The sequence below is a fragment of the Theropithecus gelada genome, chromosome 5 (assembly GCF_003255815.1).
Source record: "Theropithecus gelada isolate Dixy chromosome 5, Tgel_1.0, whole genome shotgun sequence".
NCBI classification, from domain to species: domain Eukaryota; kingdom Metazoa; phylum Chordata; class Mammalia; order Primates; family Cercopithecidae; genus Theropithecus; species Theropithecus gelada.
The window spans coordinates 43,827,345-43,849,548 of record NC_037672.1 but is presented as its reverse complement, the minus strand read 5'-3'; the positions used below and the strand labels follow the sequence as shown (position 1 = coordinate 43,849,548).

Genomic DNA, 22,204 nt, shown 5'->3' with positions numbered 1-22,204 from the left:
ATGAACATAGGATATCTTTCCATTTATTTGTTTCTTCTTCAGTTTCTTTCATCAATGTTTTATGGTTTCCAGTGCATAAATCTTTCACTTCCTTGGTTAAGTTTACTCCTAAATTTTTTCTTGTGTATTTCTTATCCTATTGTAATTAAAATGATTTGGGGGAAGAGTTCATTATTAGTGTATAAAAACACAACTGAGATTTGTATGTTGATTTTGTATCTTGCAGCTCTCCTGAATTTACTTATTATTTTTAACAATTTTTTGGTGGAGTCCTTTAGGCTTTTCTATTTATAAGATCATTTGGTCTGCAAATACAAATATTACATCTTCCTTCTCATTTGGATGACATTTATTTATTTACTGCCTAAAAACTAAACAATTTCAACAAATTAAATACATAAAGATGTAAAAAGTCTTCTGTATTAGTCAGGGTTCTCTAGAGGGACGGGATTAATAGGATAGATGTATATATTTGAAAGTGAGTTTATTAAGGAGTATTGATTCACACAATCACAAGGTGAAGTCCCACAATAGGCCATCTGCAAGCTGAGGAACAAGGAAGCCAGTCTGAGTCCCAAAAGCTCAAAAGTAGGGAAGCCGACAGTGCAGCCTTCAGTCTGTGGCCAAAAGTCCAAGAGCCCCTGGCAAACCACTGGTATAAGTCCAAGAGTCCAAAACCTAAAAAACTTTCAGTCTGACATTCAAGGGCAGGAAGCATCCAGCACAAGAGAAAGAAGGAGGCTGGAAGACTCAGCAAGTCAAATCCTTCCAACTTCTTCTGCCTTCTTTATTCTAGCCACACTGGCAGATGATTAGATGATGCCCACCCAGATTGGGAGTGGGTCTGCCTCTCCCAGTCCTCTGACTCAAATGTTAATCTCCTTTGGCAACACCCTCACAGACACACCCAGGAACAATACTTTGCATCCTTCAATCCAATCAAGTTGACACTCAGTATTAATTACCACATGCTCTAAAGAACAAACAGCTCTGAATAGGACTTCCAATACTACATTAAATAGAAGTCATGATAAAGAATATCCTTGTCTAGTTCTAGATCTTGAAAAAAATGTTTTCAGCTTTTCACTATTGACTATAATGTTAGCTGTGAGTTTGTCATATATAGCCTTTCTTATGTTGAAGTACATTCCTTCTACACTTAATTTGCTGAGACTATTTCATCATAAAAGAATACTGAATTTTGTCAAATGCTTTTTATGCATCTATTGAGATACTGTGGCTTTTTTCCTTTATTCTTGTAATGTGATATATCTCATTTATTAATTTGAATATGTAGAACCATCCTTGCATTCAAAATAAATCCCACTTGATCATTGTGTATAATCCATTTGGTGTGTTATTTAATTTGACTTGATAGTATATTGTTGAGAAATTTTATATCTCTCTTCATCAGAAATGTTAACCTGTAATATTCTTTTTCTGTAGTGTCCTTGTCTGGCTTTGCTATCAGGATAATTCTGGGCTCACAAAATGAGTTGAAAATGGTTCCCTCCTTTTCCATTCATTTTTTGAAAGAGTTTAAGAAGGGTTGGTGTTAACTCTTTAAGTGTTTACTAGCATTCACCAATTAAACCATCAAGTCCTGTGCTTTTCTTTGTTTAGAGGTTTTTAATTAATTATTCAATTTCCTTACTCCATATTGTTTTTCTTCCAATATGGCAGATTAGAAGGTTCTCCAGCATGCTTTGCTCACCTGGTAGTGTAGTGATTCACACTGTGAAACTTTATTCATAAAGAATCATAGGAATTCAACCAAAAAGTAAAGGATACTTCACATCCCAGAGAAGAGAAGTTTGTCAGACAGCCTGCATGACAGCATATGGCTGAGAACTGTGAGTAAAGTTCCAAAGAGAAGAGAGGAAAAGAGTGTCCCTCTGTGATTTACCCTTCCACTGGGGAACAGTGCAACCCAGGCCACAGGAAAGCACCTTGTCTCTCCCAATCCCTAAAGCTAACATGGGGAGAGGCTGTGAGAAGTAAAGACTGTGAGAGACTGTCAGAAGTAAAGGCACTAGGAGGTTCCCTATGCATTCTCCTAGATCTGGAAACTGACAGGAAGAAATCATTCTCAATCCAGCCTCATATCAAGCTTGGTAGAACTCAGCAACCTAGCAGCAGCAACTACCATCAGCATTAGAGTCTCATGCTGGAGATTGGAGTGCCGAGTCTGGAGCAGGGGAGAGGACTCCACACTCAGAACTGAGAGATGAGTATGGAATATATTACAGCTGTGACACTATAATTGAACTCCAGCACTTCACAGGACCAGAACAGGAAGAGATTTGCTGACAAGCTCTGGTTTCACCTAGGTAGCAAGATTTGAGGTCAAAGGTAGCTTTGTGATCTAAAGCCAGACTGTGTATGACTCTACTGAGCTTCCCAACTCACTCCCTTGGTCAGGACAGGGGAATGAGCCCTGCTAGTTCTGAAGTGTGAGAAAGAGGTGGGTCCCACCCCTGTTCACACAGACTATGCATTTGGACCATCCTTCCATTCCTGTGCAAAGAAATTGGTGCAGCAGCAGTTTCTCCAGTCCTCACCTAGGCTTATCTCCAGGCATCTGGCAACTGCCCCCCAGATCCCTGTCAGAGCCAATTCCCTCAGCTGCCATTGGGGAATTTGAGTATGGATTTGCCTGGTCCATTTCTGTCCAGCTTCACCCCCTGCTCCAAGGCTGAATGTAAAACCCAAACACTGAGTGTTCCATAGCAAGCCTATGCCTGGGACACCAGAGCACTTTTTTCTGATAAACAAAGATCAAACATAAAACCTATTGTACCACTGCAGCCAGATCTTAACCTGCAACTGCGACCTACTGTCCTGGAGGTCAATCTACACAACCCAGTGACCTCTGCCACTCCAGTTTCTCAGGAAGCTGTGAGTCTGCTCACCTGCCTGGTACACCACCACTACAACGAACATTTGAGAAAGCCATCACACTAAATCTACCAATAATCAAAAAATTTGTAGATTCTTCACCACCAAACATACCCAGAAGCAAAGCAAACACCCCTACTCAGCATACATTATAATCACATCCTAAAGGAAACAAAGTCCTGTCACAATGAAAGTGAATTCAAAAATAAGAAGTGACTGTTTCTCTTGGGAGGGCGCCCAAGATGGCTGAATAGGAACAGTTCCAATCTCCAGCTCCCAGTGTGAGCGACACAGAAGACGGGTAATTTCTGCATTTTCAACTGAGGTACCGGGTTCATCTCACTGGGCCTGTCGGACAGTGGGTGCTGGTCAGCTGGTGCAGCCCGACCAGCAAGAGCTGAAGGAGGGTGAGGCATTGCCTCACCTGGGAAGCACAAGGGGGAAGGGAATTCCTTTTCCTAGCCAAAGGAAACTGAGACACACAACACCTGCAAAACCGGGTAACTCCCACCCTAATACTGCGCTTTACCAGGGGTCTTAGCAAACGGCACACCAGGAGATTATATCCCACACCTGGCCTGGAGGGTCCCACGTCCAAGGAGCCTCCCTCATTGCTAGCACAGCAGTCTGAGACCTAACTGCAAGGCAGCAGCAAGGCTGGGGGAGGGGCGCCTGCCATTGCTGAGGCTTAAGTACATAACCAAAGCCACTGGGAAGCTCGAATTGGGTGGAGCCCACCACAGTTCAAGGAGGCCTGCCTGCCTCTGTAGACTCCACCTCTGGGGACAGGGTATAGCTAAACAAAAAGCAGCAGAAACCTCTGCAGATGTAAAAGTCCCTGTCTGACAGCTTTGAAGAGAGCAGTGGTTCTCCCAGCATGGAGATTGAGATCTGAGAACGGACAGACTGCCTGCTCAAGTGAGTCACTGACCCCTGAGTAGCCTAACAAGGAGACATCCCCCACTAGGTGCAGACCGACACCTCACACCTCACACGGCGGGGTACAGCCCTGAGACGAAGCTTCCAGAGCAAGAATCAGACAGCAAGAATCAGTGTTGCTGTCTGTTCAGCAATATTCTATCATCTGCTGCCTCCGTTGCTGATGAGCAGGTAAACAGGGCCTGCAGTGGACCTCAAGCAAACTCCAACAGACCTGCAGCTGAGGATATTGACTGTTAGAAGGAAAACAAACAAACAGAAAGGACACCCACACCAAAACCCCATCAGTATGTCACCATCATCAAAGACCAAAGGCAGATAAAACCACAAAGATAGGGAAAAGCAGAGAAGAAAAGCTGGAAATGCAAAAAATCCGAGCGCATCTCCCCCTTCAAAGGAATGCAGCTCATTGCCAGCAATGAAACAAAGCTGGACGGAGAATGATTTTGACAAGCTGAGAGGAGAAGGCTTCAGTCGATCAAACTTCTCAGAGCTAAAGGAGGAACTACATACCCAGTGCAAAGAAACTAAAAACCCTGGAAAAAGAATGGATGAATGGATAACTAGAATAATCAATGCAGAGAAGGCCATAAAAGAACTGACAGGGATGAAAACCATGACACGAGAACTACGTGACAAATGCACAAGCTTGTCACTGACTACATCAACTGGAAGAAACAGTATCAGTGATTGTAGATCAAATGAATGACATGAAGTGAGAAGAGAAGTGTAGAGAAAAAAGACCAAAAAGAAATGAACAAAGCCTCCAAGAAATATGGGATTATGTGAAAAGACCAAATCTATGTCTGATTGGTGTGCCTGAAAGTGACGGAGAAAATGGAACCAAGTTGGAAAACACTCTCCAGGATATCATCCAGGAGAACTTCCCCAACCTAGTATGTCAGGCTAACATTCAAATTCAGGAAATACAGAGAACGCCACAAAGATACTCCTCAAGAAGAGCAACTCCAAGACACATAATTGTCAGATTCACCAAAGTTGAAATGAAGGAAATAATGTTAAGGGCAGCTTGAGAGGAAGGTCGGGTTACCCACAAAGGGGAGCCCATCAGACTAACAGCAGATCTCTCGGCAGAAACTCTACAGAAGAGAGTGGGGGCAAATATTCAACATTCTTAAAGAAAAGAATTTGCAACCCAGAATTTCAGATCCAGCCAAACTAAGTTTCATAAGTGAAGGAGAAATAAAATCCTTTACAAACAAGCAAATGCTTAGAGATTTTGTCACCACCAGGCCTGCCCTACAAGAGATCCTGACGGAAGCACTAAACATGGAAAGAAACAACTGGTACCAGTCATTGCAAAACCATGCCAAAATGTAAAGACCATCGATGCTAGGAAGAAACTGCATCAACTAACGAGCAAAATAACCAGCTAATATCATAATGAGAGGATCAAGTTCACACATAACAATATAAACCTTAAATGTAAATGGACTAAATGGTCAAATTAAAAGACACAGAGTGGTAAATTGGATAAAGAGTAAAGACCCATCAGTCTGTTGTATTCAGGACACCCATCTCACATGCAGAGACACACATAGGCTTAAAATAAATGGATGGAGGAAGATCTACCAAGCAAATGGAAAACAAAAAAAAGTAGGGGTTGCAATCCTAGTCTCTGATAAAACAGACTTTAAACCATCAAAGATCAAAAGAGACAAAGAAGGCCATTACATAATAATAAAGGGATCAATTCATCAGGAAGAGCTAACTATCCTAAATATATATGCACCCAATACAGGAGCGCCCAATTCATAAAGCAAGTCCTTAGAGACTTACAAAGAGACTTAGACTCCCATACAATAATAATGGGAGACTTTAACACTCCACTGTCAACATTAGACAGGTCAACGAGACAGAAAGTTAACAAGGATATTCAGGAATTAAACTCAACTCTGCACCAAGCAGACCTAATGGATATCTACAGAACTCTCCACACCAAATAAACAGAATATACATTTTTCTCAGCACCACATCACACTTATTCCAAAATTGACCACATAGTTGGAAGTAAAGCACTCCTCAGCAAATGTAAAAGAACAGAAATTGTAACAAACTGTCTCTCAGACCATGGCGCAATCAAACTAGAACTCAGGACTAAGAAACTCAATCAAAACCGCTCAACTACATGGAAACTGAACAACCTGCTCCTGAATGACTACTGGGTACATAATGAAATGAAGGCAGAAATAAAGATGTTCTTTGAAACCAATGAGAACAAAGATACAACATACCAGAATCTCTGGGACACATTTAAAGCAGTGTGTAGAGGGAAATTTATAGCACTAAATGCCCACAAGAGAAAGCAGGAAAGATCTAAAATTGACAACCTAACATCACAATGAAAAGAACTAGAGAAGCAAGAGCAAACACATTCAAAAGTTAGCAGAAGGCAAGAAATAACTAAGATCAGAGCAGAACTGAAGGAGATAGAGACACAAAAAACCCTCCAAACAATCAATGAATCCAGGAGCTGGTTTTTTGAAAAGATCAACAAAATTGATAGACTGCTAGCAAGAATAATAAAGAAGAAAAGAGAGAAGAATCCAATAGACACAATAAAAAATGATAAAGGGGATATCACCACCGACCTCACAGAAACACAAACTACCATCAGAGAATACTATAAACACCTCTATGCAAATAAACTAGAAAACCTAGAAGAAATGGATAATTTCCTGGATGCTTACACTCTCCCAAGACTAAACCAGGAAGAAGTTGAATCCATGAATAGACCAATAGCAGGCTCTGAAATTGAGGCAGTAATTAATAGCCTTCCAACCAAAAAAAGTCCTGAAACAGATGGATTCACAGCTGAATTCTACCAGAGGTACAAGGAGTTGGTACCATTACTTCTGAAACTATTCCAATCAATAGGAAAAGAGGGAATCCTCCCTAACTCATTTTACGAGGCCAACATCATCCTGATACCAAAGCCTGGCAGAGATACAACAAAAAAAGAGAATTTTAGACCAATATCCCTGATGAACATCGATGCAAAAATCCTCAATAAAATACCGGCAAACCGAATCCAGCAGCACATCAAAAAGTTTATCCACCATGATCAAGTCAGCTTCATCCCTGGGATGCAAGGCTGGTTTGACATATGCAAATCAATAAACGTAATCCAGCATATAAACAGAACCAAAGACAGAAACCACATGATTATCTCAATAGATGCAGAAAAGGCGTTTGACAAAATTCAACAGCCCTTCATGATAAAAACTTTCAATAAATTTGGTATTGATAGAACATATCTAAAAATAATAAGAGCTATTTATGACAAACTCACAGCCAATATCATACTGAATGGGCAAAAACTGGAAGCATTCCCTTTGAAAACTGGCACAAGACAGGGATGCCCTCTCTCACCACTCCTATTCAACATAGTGTTGGAAGTTCTGGCTAGAGTAATCAGGCAAGAGAGAGAAATCAAGGGTATTCAGTTAGGAAAAGAAGAAGTCAAATTGTCCCTCTTTGCAGATGACATGATTGTATATTTAGGAAACCCCATTGTCTCAGCCCAAAATCTCCTGAAGCTGATAAGCAACTTCAGCAAAGTCTCAGGATACAAAATCAATGTGCAAAAATCACAAGCATTCTCATACACCAGTAACAGACAAACAGAGAGCCAAATCATGAATGAACTCCCATTCACAATAGCTTCAAAGAGAATAAAATATCTAGGAATCCAACTGACAAGGGATGTAAAGGACCTCTTCAAGGAGAACTACAAACCACTGCTCAGTGAAATAAAAGAGGACACAAACAAATGGAAGAACATACCATGCTCATGGATAGGAAGAACCAATATTTTGAAAATGGCCATACTGCCCAAGGTAATTTATAGATTCAATGTCATCCCCATTAAGCTACCAATGACTTTCTTCGCAGAATTGGAAAAAACTGTTTTAAAGTTCATATGGAACCAAACAAGAGCCTGCATTGCAAAGACAATCCTAAGCCAAAAGAACAAAGATGGAGGCATCACGCTACCTGACTTCAAACTATACTACAAGGCTACAGTAACCAAAACAGCATGGTACTGGTACCAAAACAGAGATATAGACCAATGGAACAGAACAGAGCCCTCAGAAATACTACCACATATCTACAGCCATCTGATCTTTGACAAACCTGACAAAAACAAGAAATAGGGAAAGGATTCCCTATTTAATAAATGGTGCTGGGAAAATTGGCTAGCCATAAGTAGAAAGCTGAAACTGGATCCTTTCCTTACTCCTTATATGAAAATTAATTCAAGATGGATTAGAGACTTAAATGTTACACCTAAAACCATAAAAACCCTAGAAGAAAACCTAGGGAATACCATTCAGGACATAGGCATGGGCAAGGACTTCATGTCTAAAACACCAAAAGCAACAGCAACAAAAGATAAAATTGACAAATGGTACTAATTAAACTAAAGAGCTTCTGCACAGCAAAAGAAACTACCATCAGAGTGAACAGGCAACATACAGAATGGGAGAAAATTTTTGCAACTTACTCATCTGACAAGGGCTGATATCCAGAACCTACAAAGAACTCAATCAAATTTACAAGAAATAAACAACCCCATCAAAAAGTGGGCAAAGGATATGAACAGACACTTCTCAAAAGAAGACATTCATACAGCCAACAGACACATGCAAAAATGCTCATCATCACTCGCCTACAGAAAAATGCAAATCAAAACCACAATGAGATACCATCTCACACTGGTTAGAATGGCAATCATTAAAAAGTCAGGAAACAACAGGTGCTGGAGAGGATATGGAGATATAGGAACACTTTTATACTGTTGGTGGGACTGTAAACTAGTTCAACCATTGTGGAAAACAGTGTGGCGATTCCTCAAGGATCTAGAACTAGAAATGCCATTTGACCCAGCCATCCCATTACTGGGTATATACCCAAAGGATTATAAGTCATGCTGCTATAAAGACACATGTACATGTATGTTTATTGCGGCACTATTCACAATAGCAAAGACTTAGAATCAACCCAAATGTCCATCAGTGACAGACTGGATTAAGAAAATGTGGCACATATATATCACAGAATACTATGCAGCCATAAAAAAGGATGTGTTCATGTCCTTTGTAGGGACATGGATGCAGCTGGAAACCATCATTCTCAGCAAACTATCGCAAGAACAGAAAACCAAATACCGCATGTTCTCACTCATGGGTGGGAACTGAACAATGAGATCACTTGGGCACAGGAAGGCGAACATCACACACCAGGGCCTATTGTGGGGAGGGGGGAGGGGAGAGGCATAGCATTAGGAGATATACCTAATGTAAATGACAAGTTAATCGGTGCAGCACACCAACATGGCACATGTATACATATGTAACAAACCTGAATGTTGTACGCATGTACCCTAGAACTTAAAATATAATTAAAAAAAAAAAGAAATTTGAATATTTAAATTTTGGAAAAGTAAACATTGCTTTACAAAGAAAAAGGAAAAAGAAAGTGTGGCACATATATACCATGGAATACTATGCAGCCATAAAAAAAAAGGATGAGTTTGTGTCCTTTGCAGGGACATGGATGAAGCTGGAAACCATTATGCTCAGCAAACTAACACAAGAACAGAAAACCAAATACCACATGTTTTCACTCAGAAGTGGGAGAAGAACAATAAGAACACATGGACACAGGGAGGGGAATGTCACACACTGGGCCTGTGCAGGGGTGGAAGGCTAGAGGAGAGATAGCATTAGGAGAAATACCTAATGTAGATGATGGGCTGATGGGTGCGGCAAACCACCATGGCTCGTGTATACCTATGTAACAAACCTGCACGTTCTGCACATATATCTCAGAACTTAAAGTATAATTTAAAAAAGAATTTGATTACAATGTATTTTGGTGACTATCCATTTGTGTTTAATCTATTTGAGGTTATTTGAGCTTCATGGATCTCAATGTTTGTGTTCCTTTCCAAATTCAAGAATTCTTCTGTGTAGTTATGTTCTTAAACAGTTTTCTGTCCCATTCTTTTTCTATGCTCCTCTGGAACTTCATTACTCATGTATTGTTCTGTTTGATTGTATCCCACAGGCTTTCTTTACTCTTTTTCATTTTTCCTTTTGGTTTCTCTAACTGGGTGATTTCAAATAACCTCTCTTTGCGTTCACTGATTTTTTTATCCTGTTAGATCAAGTCTGCCATTAGAGTTCTCTGTGGAATTTTTTAGTTCAGTCATTGTGTCCTTTGGCTCCACAATTTCTGTTTGGTTTTCTTTTATACATTGTATCTTTTTGTTGAACTTCTCATTTTCTTCATGTATTGTTTTCCTGATTTTGTTTAGTTGCCCATCTGTGTTCTTTTGTAGGTCACTAAGCTTCTTTAAGACAATGATTCTTTGTCAGGCTATTCATATATCTCCATTTCATTAGGGTTAGTTCCTGATGTTTTATTTTGTTCTTTTAGTGGTATGACTTTTTCCTGATTTTTCATAATTGCTGTCTTTCACTGGTGTCTGTGCATTTGAAGGAACAGGCTCCTATTTTAGTCTTTACATACAAGCTTCAGCAGGGAACATCCATCATTAGTCAGCCCAACAAGATATTCAGTTGGTAGGCCCATTGGTGAAGTCCACAGGTCAGGTAGGCTTACTGCTGAATCCTTGGTCAGTTTGGCCTGGTTCCTGAGTAAGTGGGCCTGTTGCCTGTGTCCACAGATGCTGACCTGGTTCCTGAGTCTGCAGGGGCTGGCCTAGCACTTTGGTGGGCCTGGAGCCTGAATCTGCAAGGGCCAGACTGGTACCTCAGTCTACTGAGGATGGCTTGGTGTTGGGGCAGGCCTGGAGCCTGGATCTGCAAGTACCAGCTTTTTTCCTGGGTCTTCAGTGGCCATACTAGAGTCTGTAGCCATCACTGCTACAGACAGTGCTACAGACAAGTACTGGAGCCTATACCCACTGGGGTTGGCCTGAAGCCTGGATCTGCCGGGGTGACCTGGTGCCATGACAAGATTGAAGTGTAGGTTTGTGGGGGACATCCTGGCACTGGGGTTCACTGGGTTGGACCTGGTGACATAAGTCTGAGGCAAAGTGAGGTCCTTACTTCATCTTCCTTTCCCAACACATCTGCCTGCACTGTGCTGCTCAGGTTGGGGTGAGGGGTGATGGCAGTAATGTGAAACTGTCCTTCCTACCCTCTTTAATGCATCTTTTCTTATTTATGTGCCCTACCTAGATACTGTAATCTCTCATCTGGAATCCTTAGCTCTTGTGAACATATTTTTATGCATAGATGATTGTTTACACTGATGTTTCTGTGAAGGTGATATGGTTTGGCTCTGTCCCTACCCAAATCTCATCTCAAATTCTAATTCTCACATGTTGAGGGAGGGACCTGGTGGGAGGAGATTGGATCATGGGGGTGGTTTCCCCCATGCTATTCTCATGATAGTGAGGGAGTTCTCATGAGATCTGATGGTTTTAAAAGTGGCAGTTTAGCCTGCATTCGCATTCTCTCTCTCTCTCTCTGTCTCTCTCTCTCTGTCTTTCTCTCTGTCTCTTTCTCTCTCTCTGTCTCTCTCTCTCTCCTGCTACCTTGTGAAGAAAGTACTTGCTTCTCTTCCACCTTCTACCATGATTGTAAGTTTCCTGGGAACTGTGAGTCGATTAAACCTCTTTCCTTTATAAATTGCCCAGTCTCATGTAGTATCTTTATAGCATGGTGAAAACAGACTAATACAGAGGGGTGTGCATTGGAAACTCCTATTCTCCCATCATGCTATCATCATTCCTCTTGTCCAATAGTTTCACTGCTGATTATCAAACGTTTTCCATGAACAAAGCAGAGTATGGATAGCTATTCAGCTGGAATATCTATTATTTACATAACACCCTTCCATAACATTAACATGTCATTGCTGATCTCAATGAAAGTTTTCAAATCCATATGTCCTATAAAATTAAATCAATGAAACACCACTTCTCCCATTGCTTGTGTTTTCAATGATAAATATAACCAAATGTTGCCAAAGTCATCTCCACATATGTATGTAGCACACATAAGCAAGGGTTAATTTATACTCTGAAATTAGTAGTTTAATACAAGAACAAATGAAAGTATCTACACGTTTGTTCAGATATTTGACATATTTGTAAATGTTATTGTAAACATATGCCACTGATATTATATAACATTTGATAGTATCATTTCATGACAAAATTTTACTTTCACTGTGCTTTCTCTCAATATAATTACTTTCACTGGCTTTTCAATTTGTTTTATAAGAATATCTAGAAGAAATGCATTTGGCCGCAAATATCAACAAACCCAATATTGTTTTTAAAAATAAAGTTTTATTTGTATTATAAAGCAAGAAGTCCAGAATAGCCTATGTAATTAATTCAAGAATCAACAATGTCTAAACTCAGGTCTTTAGGATTCTCTTGAACATCTTTTCTTTTTCCTATATCAAGGTCATAAAATGACTACTGCAAATTTAATTACCCCCATCTGTATTCCAAAAGGTATAAGAACAAAAATGGGGAGGATAGCAAAGAGGCTCTCCTTTATTATCAGGGATTACTTTAGTTTACTCTTTTTAAGAGTATTCACTTGCAGTTCAAGTGAATTTAAGGATTAATTAATACAGCTGGCAAGTCATTTATACAACAACTACTGGAGATGTATATCTCCTCATGAGGAAAGTGTCAAAACTTTTTAATTGTATAAAGAATAGCTTTGCTTTGTTAGGTGGAAACAGAGTTGTTTTGTTGTTGTGTAAAAGGAAACAGAAGCTGACTGATAAAAGGAGTGTATTGGCTGTGGCCCTTTCCACCCCCTAGTGCTACTGGGCCTGCAGGTCTCTGTCGAGCTGCAGATGCAGGTCTCTGTTCCACAGGATGAGTTTTGTTAATGTTGTTAAGAATAAGGCCTACTTTAAGAGATACCAAGTGAAATTTAGAAGACAAGGAGAGGGTAAAACTGATTACTATGCTTGGAAACACTGTGATAAAGGATAAAAATAAATACAACACACCCAAATACAGAATGATAGTTAGTGTAACAAACAGAGAATCACTTGTCAGATTGCTTATGCCCATACAGAGGGGGATATAATAGTCTGCGCGGCATATGCACACGAACTGCCAAAATATAGTGTGAAGGTTGGCCTGACAAATTATGCTGCAGCATATTATACTGGCCTGCTGCTGGCCTGCAGTCTTCTCAGTAGGTTTGGCATGGACAAGATCTATGAAGGCCAAGTGGAGGTGACTGGTGATGAATACAATGTGGAAAGCATTGATGGTCAGCCAGGTGCCTTTACCTGCTATTTGGATGCAGGCCTTGCCAGAATTACTACTGGCAATAAAATCGTTGGTGCCCTGAAGGGAGCTGTGGATGGAGGCTTGTCTATCCCTCACAATACCAAATGATTCCCTGGTTATGATTCTGAAAGCAAGGAATTTAATGTAGAAGTACACTGGAAGCACACTGTGGGCCAGAATGTTGCAGATTACATGCACTACTTAATGGAAGAAGAGGAAGATGATTACAAGAAACCGTTCTCTCAATACGTAAAGAACAGAGTAACTCCAGACATGATAGAGATGTATAGGAAAGCTCATGCTGCTATATGAGAGAATCCAGTCTATGAAAAGAAACCCAAGAAAGAAGTTAAAAAGAAGAGGTGGAACCATCCCAAAATGTCCCTTGCTCAGAAGAAAGATTGGGTAGCTCAAAAGAAGGCAAGCTTCCTCAGAGCTCAGGAATGGGCTGCTGAGAGCTAAACCAAACAATTTTCTATGAAGATTTTCAGATAAAGACAATAAACATATGGACAGAAAAAAAAAATGGAGTGTATGGTGTTAGTTACTGATTTATTCCTCTGCCTCTGCATTCATCCTCCTTGACCTAGGTTTTACTGGATCTGGACCCCGTACAAATTTCTTTTGCCAGTTTGTCTAATCTTAGTTGGCAAGAGAGGGTACCAGATGGACATTGTATGTCATGGTAGAGGAAGGGGTTTCACTTCCTAATTCTAGCGTATTTTCTTCCGTCTGTGGTGTGCCTGCTAGTGACATGCTGCAGCCCCATTGAGTTTCTCAGGAACCCTCAAGGACAGCTTCCTGTAGACAACCCCAATCTGCCATTACTCCAGTAGATAACGACATACAGATAAACTCCGGTCCACTGACTCCAGTGAACTTCTTTGCCACCCAGCGAACCATAGCTATGCCCTCTCCAGTGAGGTCTCAGTCTTGGGAGTAGGAGGTGATTCTTCTGAGTTCTTAGTGTACTTCTTGCCCTTCTCTTTCTCTGTTTCTCTTTCTCTTTCCCCAGTCCCACTAAAGGCAGTACATTTGTAGATGCCTCCTACATAAGCTGTTTTAGTGTAGAGTCTAGTTTTCCATTATAAGTAGTTGACCATTTTTAACTAACTTTTTAATATTAAATTATCAACATCTACATTATTGGCGTGCTTTCTATCTCTTGACTGAATCTTAACAGATAAACAAGGAACATTCACCAGGTTGTGCCCTCTGGACCACATGAGTCTGTCAAACTTACCAGGCAGCTGCTCAGACTGGTAAGATGCAGAAGCCTCTTCCTTTGAAAATGGCCAATGTTCCCAGGGGACAGGCAATTCCAAAGACAAGGTGTATTTGTTTCTGTTGCTCTTCTAATGAATACCAAAAATTTAGTAGCTTAAAATAACATACACTTATTAACTTAATCCCATTGGGAAGTCTCTTTTACCATGTCAAATAACATATGCACAAGTTCCAGGGATTAGGACATGAACATTGTTAGAGGGATATAATTCTACCACAGTAAGCAGTCTAGCCCACAAAGATTCATTCATCCCACATTCAATGCATTCATCCCATCCTAATATTCCCAAGAATCTTAACTCATTACAACAGCAGCTCAAAGTCTGAAATCTAATCTAAATCTCATCAGCTCAAAGGACCCAAATTCACATCAACTGAACCACAAAAATCAGATATGGATGAAATTTTGGATATGATCCATCTAGGGCAAAATTCATCTCCATCTGTAGACCTGCAAAACTAGAAAACAAGTTAACAGCTCTCAAAATAGAAGATGGAATAAGTGTAGAACACCAAACATTTCCATTCCAAAAAAAAAAAAAAAAAATGGGAGGAAAAAAGAAATCAGCCATCTCAAGCAATCCCAAAACCCTGTTAGGAAAACTCCATTGAGTTTCAAGGCCTAGGAATAACCTGTGTGGCTCCCAGCTTCACCCTCAGAGAATAGGATGACTCTGCCTTTGGAGTAAATCTTCCTTTTTCATGAAGAGTAGCATTGCTTTCAGCTAAGTAGTTTTATCAGCCTGCTTCCTGCCTTTAGAATTCTAGAGTGTCAATAGCCTTCTTTCATTTACCCTTCTTTCTGTCCCTTTCAGTCCAAGCTGGCAGTGCTGCTATTGATATAAAATCTCATGAATATTTTGAGTCTCCTACATCTGTCATGGGAATTCACTCCACACAACAGCTCCTCCACAGGTCTTTTCTAGATAATGCCAGGTCTATTTTTGGCCTCTTCAGAGATGACTGAAGGGATCCATGAGTCATACACCTGATTTCTTCAAAGAGCTTCTGTGTGACTGAACACAGTCTCTAGATCCTTCCAAGGCACTAGCGAAAGATAATTCAACCACAACCTCAGCAGTCTCCCCAGAACTGACTTTCCTGGAAGTGAATCTAATTTGAGTGCCTTTTTCTAATTGGATAGGTTGGAAATTTCCCACATCATCAAGTCCTGGTTTCTTTTGGCTTAACAGTTCTTCCTTCAATTTGTGCTTTTCATCTCACATTTTACTATAAGCAGAAAGAAGAAACCTCAGCACACCTTCAACACTTGGCAGTCTCCTTATACAAATCCAAGGACATTCCTTACAAAATCTAGTTTCTACATAATCATGTAGGACACATTTTAGCTACACTTTCTACCACTCTATAACAAGAATCCCCTTTCCCATAGTTTCCAACAATGTGTTCCTCATTTTCTTCTGATCCTTCACTAGCAGTAAGTATCTTTAACATCCATATTTCTACCAACAGTCTGCTTAGGATAATTTATTTTTCAGAGATATGAATAAATTAGTCTTATTTTCTTATAGCAGACGTTTTGAACCTCATTTAATAATTTCTTGTTTCCTTGTGGAGAACAAAGCTACAGAATTTTATTTCACCTGCTACACTCCAGTTATCTCTCTTCCTCTTTGGAGTTTAGTTTGTCCTTTTTATTTTCTATTTCCTAAATGTGAACATTGAGTACACTGATTTTACATGTTTCTTCTTTCCTAATATAAGCATTAATTCTATATATTACTCACTAAATATAATATTTTATCCTACAAATGTTGATATGCTGTGTTTTCATTTTCACATAGCTTGAAATATTTTCTGATTTTCCTCATAATTTCCTCTTTCACGTATGGTTTATTTGGAAGTATGTTGCTCAATTTCCAAATTATAAGAATTTTCCAGATATTTTTCTGTGATTTATTTTTTGTAAACACTGTTGTGATCAGAGAGTATATTTTCTGTTATTTCAATACTTTAAATATATTAAAACTTGTTTTATTAACAAAAATATGTTCTATCTTGGTAAACATTCTATGTGCATGTAGAAATAAGTGTATTATGCATAAACATATTAGGTGGCATGTTCTATAAGTGCTTACTATGTCACACTAGGCTAATAGTCCTGTTCAATCTTCTATAACCTCACTGAGGTCTTGCTGTATCAATTATTGAGACCAGAGTAGTGAAATAGCTAGCTAGAATTGTAAATTATTTATTTCTCCATTCTGTTTTGTCAGTTGTTCCCTCAAGCATTCTGAATCTCTATACATGCATATATCTTTAGGATTACTGTGTCTTCTTGATGATCTCTTTCTTTTTCATTATGAAATATCCTTCTTTATCTCTAGTAATATTCCTTATTCTTATATGTACTTTATCTGATACTAATATAGCCACTACAGCATTTTTATTGATGCTTACATGATATATCACTTTCCATGCTTTTACTTTTAGCCCATGGGTATCTACATATTCAAAGTATATTAATTAGAAATAGCATAGTTATATCATCCTTTTATATTTTATATTAGTTATCTGTAGAAGAAGACATAGAAGTATTACAAAATCCTAGGGTTGCGTGCTCTTATTCTCATATTGGTACTTTCCAGAGGCTTTCTAAAGCACCCCAGTTTGCAACAAAACAATTCAAGTATTATTTAATCTGCTAAATCATAAGGTTGGAATGAAAAAGTAGCTTGCAATGCAGCCTGGACCCACTGTAGAGCTTTGTCTTGCTCTATGTCCACTCAAAATTGGCACATTTATCAGTATCTCAGTAGATAAGCCAAAGTGACACACTCAAATGCAATATATATTATCTCCAAAACCCAGAAAGACCTACCAAGAGTTATAACTCTTTTTCATGGTAGATGGTGGAAGGAATAGCAACTTGTCTTTCACCTTGGAGGGGATATTTTGACATTATCCAGACCACTGGAACCCAGGAACTTCACTGCAGTAGGAGGCCCCTGAAATTTCACGGGGTTTATCTTCCATTATCTGGTTTGCAAGATTCTTCCTACTTCCAGCTATTCAACTCTAATCAGCATAATGCCATCAATATACCAGACCACGATGTTTTGCTCCAGTAAAAATACTATAACTGAGACAGCAGCTGCAAACTCTATCAACACCATCTGATTAAGTCTATAATGATCCACAGTCACCCCCCAAAATTAATCTGACTTCTGCACAGGTCACATCAGCAAGTTACATAAAGATGTGATAACTATCTCTACTCCTGAGTCTTCCAAGTCTCTGGTGGTGGCAATAATCTATGCAATTCCCCAGAAATTCAGTATTGCATCTGGCTTTATACATTATCAAGGAAGAAATTTCCATGATATTGTTAAAATGGCCATACTACCCAAAGAAATCTAGAGACTCAATGCTATTTCTATTAAAGTACCATTGATATTCTTCAGAGAACTAAGGAAAACTAAAATTCCTATGGAACCAGAAAAGAGCCTGAAAAGCCAAGGCAATCTTAAGCAAAAAGAAAAAAGCTAGAGACATCATGTTACCCAACTTCAAATTATAGTCCAGGCCTATAGTAACCAAAACAGCAAGATACTGGAACAAAAAAACAGTCACATATACCAACAAATCAGAATAGAATACCCAGAAATAAGACCACACACCTACAACTATCTGATCTTCAACCATCTTGACAAAAACAAGCAATGGGGAAAGGATTTTCTATTCAATAAATGGTGCTGGGGTAACTGGCTAGTCATATGCAGAAGACTTAAACTGGGCCCATTCTTTACACTATGTACAAAAATTAACTCAAGATGAATTAAAGACTTAAATTTTAAAATTCATATGGAACCAAAACAGAGCCTGCGTAGCCAAAGCAAGACTAAGCAAAAAGAACAAACCTGGAGGCATCACACTACCTTATTTCAAACTGTACTTTAAGGCCAGAGTCACCAAAACAGCATGGTACTGGTATAAAAAATAGGCACATAGACCCATGGAACAGAATAGAGAACCCAGAAATAAACCCCAATACTTAAAGCCAACTGATATTCAACAAAGCAAACAAAAGCATAAAGTGGTAAAAGGGCACCTTTTTCAACAAATGGTGCTGGGATAATTGTCTAGCCATATGTAGAGAATGAAACTGGATCCTATCTCTAACTTTATACAAAAATCAACTCAAGATTGATTAAGAACTTAAATTTAAGACCTGAAACTAAAAATTCTAGAATATAACATTGGAAGAACTCTTTTGGATATTGGCTTAGGCAAGGATTTTATAACCAAGAACCCAAAAGCAAATGCAATTTTTAAAAAAGTAAATAGGCCAGGTGCAGTGGCTCACACCTGTAATCCCAGCACTTTGGGAGGCCGAGGCAGGCAGATCACGAGGTCAAGAGATTGAGACCATCCTGACGAACATGGTGAAACTCCGCCTCTACTAAAAATACAAAAGATTAGCTGGGCGTGGTAGCGTGTGCCTGTAGTCCCAGCTACTTGGGAGGCTGAGGTAGGAGAATCACTTGAAACTGGAAGGCAGAGGTTTCAGTGAGCCGAGATCGTACCACTGCACTCCAGCCTGGGCAACAAAAGTGAAACTGCATCTCAAAAAAAAAAAAAAAAAGTAAATAACTGGGACTTAATTAAACTAAAGAGCTTTTGCATGGCAAAAGGAATAGTCAGCAGAGTAAACAGACAACCCACAGAGTGGGAGAAAATCTTCACACTCTACACAATTGACAAATGACTAATATCCAGAATCTACAACGAACACAAATCATTAAGCAAAAAGCAAACAATCCCATTGAAAAGTAGACTAAGGACATGAATAGACAATTCTCAAAAGAAGATATACAAATGGCCAACAAACAGATGAAAAAATGTTCAACATCACTAATGATCAGAGAAATGCAAATCAAAACCACAATATGATACCACCTTACTCCTGCAAGAATGGCCATAATCAAAAAATCAAAAAATCAAAAAATAGTAGATGTTAGCGTGGATGTGGTGAACAGGGAATAATTCTACACTGCTGGTGGGAATGTAAACTGGTACAACCACTATGAAACACAGTGTGGAGATTCCTTAAAGAACTAAAAGTAGATCTACCATTTGATCCAGCAATCCCATTACTGGTATCTACCCAGAGGAAAAGAAGTCATTATACAAAAAAGTTATTTGCACACGCATGTTTATAGCAGCACAACTCACACCTGAAAAACCATGGAACCAACCCAAATGCCTATTAATCAACAAGTGGATAAAGAAAATCTAGTATATACAAATTTACTCATGTAACCAAACACGACCTGAACCCCAATAACTTACGAAAAAAATTAAAAAATTAAAAAACCACACGATACCAACACAAGTCAGAATGGAAGAGACTGAGACTCCCACACAATAATAGTGGGAGACTTTAACACCCCACTGTCGATACTAGACAGATCAATGAGACAGAAAATTAACAAGGATATCCAGGACTTAAACTCAGCTCCAGACCAAGTGACCTAACAGACACCTACAGAACTCTCCATCCCAAATCAACAGAATATACATTCTTCTCAGCACCACATCGCATTTATTCTAAAATTGACCACATAATTAAAAGTAAAACACTCCTCAGCAAATGCAAAAGAATGGAAATCATAAAAAACTATCTCTCAGACCACAGTGCAATCAAATTAGACCCCAGGATTAAGAAACTCACTCAAACCCACACAACAACATGGAAACTGAACAACCTGCTCCTGAATGACTACTGGGTAAATAACAACATGAAGGCAGAAATAAAGAAGTTCTTCGAAACCAATGATAACAAAGATACCATGTCCCAGATCTCTGGGACACATTTCTGGGACTCTGCTTTAAATGTGTAGAGGGAAATTTATAGCACTTACTGCCCACAGGAGAAAGCAGGAAAAAACTAAAATCAACACCCTAACATCACAATGAAAAGAACTAGAGAAAAAAGAGCAAACAAATTCAAAAGTTAGCAGAAGACAAGAAATAACTAAGATCAGAGCAGAACTGAAGAAGATAGAAATACACATGCACACACACACACACACAAAAACCCTTCAAAAAAATCAGTGAATACAGGAACTGGTATTTTGAAAAGATCAACAAAATAGATAGACCACTACCCAGACTAATAAAAAAGAAAAGAGAGAAGAATCAAATAGACACAATAAAAAATAATAAGGGGGATATCACCACCAATCCCACAGAAACACAAACTACCATCAGAGAATACTATAAACAACTCTATGCAAATAAACTAGAAAATCTAGAAAAAATACATAAATTTCTGGACACATACATCCTCCAAGACTAAACCAGGAAGAAGCTGAATCCCTAAATAGACCAATAACAAGTTCTAAAATTGAGGCAGTAATTAATAGCCTACCAACCAAAAAAAGTCCAGGACCAGATGAATTCACAGTCAAATTCTACCAGAGGTACAAAGATGAGCTGGTACCATTCCTTCTGAAACTACTCCAAATGATAGAAAAAGAGGGAATCCTTCCTAACTCATTTTATGAGGCCAGCATAATCCTAATACCAAAGCCTGGCAGAGACACAACAAAAAAAGAAAATTTTAGGCCAATATCCCTGATTAACATCGATGCAAAAAAATCCTCAAAAAATACCAGCAAGCCAAATCCAGCAGCACATCAAAAAGCTTATCCACCATGATCAAGTCAGCTTCATCCCTGGGATGCCAAGCTGATTCAACAGAGGCAAATCAATAAGTGTAATCTATCACGTAAACAGAACCAACGACAAAACCACATGATTATCTCAATAGATGAAGAAAAAGCCTTCAACAAAATTCAATGTCCCTTAATGCTAAAAACTCTCAATAAACTAAGTATCGATGAAACGCATCACAAAATAATAAGAGCTATTTATGACAAACCCACAGCCAATATCATACTGAATGGGCAAAAGCTGGAAGCATTCCCTTTGAAAACCAGCACAAGACAAAAATGCCCTCTCACACCACTCCTATTCAACATAGTATTGGAAGTTCTGGCCAGGGCAATCTGGCAAGAGAAAGAAATAAACGTTATTCAATTGAGAAAAGAGGAAGTCAAATTGTCCCTGTTTGCAGACGACATGATTGTATATTTAGAAAACCCCATCGTCTCAGCCCAAAATCTCCTTAAGCTGATAGGCAACTTCAGCAAAGATTCAGGATACAAAAATCAATATGCAAAAATCACAAGCATTCCTATACACCAATAGAGAGCCAAATCAGGAGTGAACTCCCATTCACAATTGCTACTAAGAGAATAAAATACCTAGGAATACAACCTACAAGAGATGTGAAGGACCTCTTCAAGGAGAACTACAAAGCATCACTCAAGGAAGTAAGAGAGGACACAAACAAATGGAAGAACATCCCATGCTCATGGATAGGAAGAATCAATACTGTGAAAACAGCCATACTGCCCAAAGTAATTTATAGATTCAATGCTATCCCCATCAAGCTGCCACTGACATTCTTTACAGAATTGGAAAAAACTACTTTGAAGTTCATATGGAATCAAAAAAGAACCCACAAAGACAAGACAATCCTAAGCAAAAAGAACAAAGCTAGAGGCATCACACTATCTGACTTTAAACTATACTACAAGGCTACAGTAACCAAAACAGCATATTACTGGTATATAGCAGCATATATACCAAAACAGATATATAGACCAATGGAACAGAACAGATGCCTCAGAAATAACCCCACACATCTACAACGATCTGACCTTTGAC

General features: G+C 39.0%; 1 protein-coding gene and 1 pseudogene across 1 annotated transcript in view; one reads left to right on the top strand and one right to left on the bottom strand.

Moving 5' to 3' along the window:
* STPG2 (sperm tail PG-rich repeat containing 2) overlaps window positions 1-22,204 on the bottom strand; it is a 280,714-nt gene that overhangs the window by 147,704 nt on the left and 110,806 nt on the right. The gene's annotated exons all lie outside the window — the stretch shown is intronic.
* LOC112624605 lies at window positions 12,722-13,621 on the top strand (annotated as a pseudogene).